Source organism: Scylla paramamosain, chromosome 6 (assembly GCF_035594125.1).
Source record: "Scylla paramamosain isolate STU-SP2022 chromosome 6, ASM3559412v1, whole genome shotgun sequence".
In the NCBI taxonomy this organism is placed as follows: domain Eukaryota; kingdom Metazoa; phylum Arthropoda; class Malacostraca; order Decapoda; family Portunidae; genus Scylla; species Scylla paramamosain.
Genome location: NC_087156.1, coordinates 29,326,997 through 29,329,496, shown reverse-complemented (window position 1 = coordinate 29,329,496; position 2,500 = coordinate 29,326,997). Strand labels below are relative to the sequence as shown.

The 2,500-nt window shown below is 39.6% G+C and overlaps 1 protein-coding gene across 1 annotated transcript in view; it reads left to right on the top strand.

Annotated features, from left to right (window-relative positions):
* Positions 1-2,500, top strand: part of LOC135101585 (probable inactive 1-aminocyclopropane-1-carboxylate synthase-like protein 2) — a 100,269-nt gene that overhangs the window by 634 nt on the left and 97,135 nt on the right. The gene's annotated exons all lie outside the window — the stretch shown is intronic.

Below are 2,500 nucleotides of genomic sequence, written 5' to 3'. Positions count from 1 at the left end.
GTCCAGCATCCTCCTGGCATGTCCAAACTACCTCAGCCTAGCCTCCCTTGCTTTGTCTCCAAACTGACGTACGTGTGTTGTTCCTCTGATGTAATAATTTCAGATTTTATCCATCCTCGTCACACACACACACACACACACACACACACACACACACACACACACACACACACACACACACACACACACACATATATATATATATATATATATATATATATATATATATATATATATATATATATATATATATATATATATATATATATATATATATATATATATAAAGGGGAGGGGATGGAAAGCAAGCAACACGAGACTTTAATTAAACAAGTGAAGTGGTGGTTGAGTGGAAAGAGGAAGTCTGGTTACGGAACCGAGTCCATCAGCCTCAGGACTCGGATTCGCGAGGACTCAAGTTACCGAGTCCTGCCCATCCCTACTAACAAACAGTTCAATCTCCGCCATACTAACAGACTAAATCCACGGTTACACTAGTCAAAAGATACCTTGGATCTACACATTTCAGTTGATTTCGTCCAAGTTCCGATGTAATCCAACTCTTGGTGGTGGGGAGAGAGTTTCAAGAACACGGTTCGAAGTTCGAACCAACCGTCCTTCCTGTTCCAAGGAAGAACATCCAAATGAAGACAACTGGAGAACTTCATTATACTGCAATGAAATTTACAATGTATATAAGGATAAAACCTTTAGCATATTAAAACCTATTTAAATACACTTTAAGTATTGAAGTGTATCATCTCATTAATATTATTAATCATCCGATCTTCATTTGAGTATCGTTGTTTTGGCACCATTTTCGGAAACTCCGCTGAATACTCGTCTCTATGGAGTGGCCTAGTGAACTTACTTATTTACTATTAGAAAAAAAAAAAAATTCTCCCGCGACATCCTGTGGTAGTCGTAAAATCCTTACTTGTCCTGCAAACACATCTTTCACCAGGTTATTGTAGACATTCTTGTGTTTTTTTTTGATCATCCATGGCTTCACCAAGTATCTTCTGCATTTTTTCTCTAGGACATTAATCAAGGATATCTTATCAGTAGCAAGCACATTGGTAACGACTCACAATTTAAGAACATCGTCGTCCATTGTGGCAATTATTGTGACGCTATTAGAAAGACTGAAACAGGCAGCAGCCAACCAGGAGTTAGCCACTCATGATGTCACGGCAGTGGGTGGGGAGGGCCGAGGGAACTAACTAGCTACCCTCCGCGAAATAAAAATCTTGCAACTTTTGGTAAATATGCACGCTTTGTAAAGCTTATCAGCTTACGTAACTTGAAGCACTTACTGAATGTATGATTGCTTAGTCACCCTTAGTGCTTACATTGGACTCAACAGACACAGCCCCTGACTTTATAGAAGACTCTGACAAAGATTTGGCAGATGTGATAGGTGATGAAGCTGGCCTTGCCATGAAATTTGAAAGTGACGAGGAAGTGGACGATGACATAAATTATGAAGAGTGGCTCCTATGGAGAAATAGCAAGACATTAGTATGGTGCAGAATATTGAAAATCATATCAGATGTTATGAACAAGTTCCATGCCATTTTTTTCTGGATTTTCTGACCTCGCATCTCCTATCAAACATTCTACACCACAGGATATGTTCACAGTTGGTCTACCTTCCATACTATTGGCCCATGTTATGGATTTCTCTACATCTGAGATTTTATATTCCCGTAGCTAACCTGGTAATATATAATTATATTTATTTTCATCTAAACTGGTCAATGAATTAACTAATCAGTTTCTTACTATTACTACTACTACTACTGTTCTTTTGGTGTGGTAGACGGTCACTGTTCTCCCAAATCTATTAACAGTGGTGTTCCTCAGGGTTCTGTCCTGTCACCCACTCTCTTCATCACCCACACTTCATCAATGATCTTCTAAACTAAACTTGTTATCCTATCCACTCCTACGCTCATGATACCACCTTGCACTTTTCCACGCCTTTTCTTAGATGTTCATCCCTTCAGGAAGTAAACAGTTCACACAGGGAAGCCACAGAACGCCTGACTTATGATATCTCAAAAATTTCTGAGTGGGGCAGAGCAAACTTTGTATTGTTCAATGCCTCAAAAAACTCCATTCCTCCATCTGTCAACTCGACACAACCTTCCAGACAACTATCCCCTCTTCTTCAATGACACTCAACTATCCCCCTCTTCTACATTGAACATCCTCGGTCTATCCTTTTCTTATAATCTAAATTTGAAACTTCATATCTCATCTCTAGCTAAAACACCTTCTATGAAGTTAGGCGTTATGAGATGTCTCCGCCCCCAAGCTGCTAACTCTGTACAAGAGCCTTATCCATCTATGTATGGAGTATGCTTCACGTGTCCAAGGGGGGGTTCCACTCATACTGCTCTTTTAGATAGGGTGGAATCAAAAACTTTTTTGTCTCATCTACTCCTCTCCTCTAACTGACTGTCTTCAGCCTCTTCCTCATCGCCACTATGTTGTA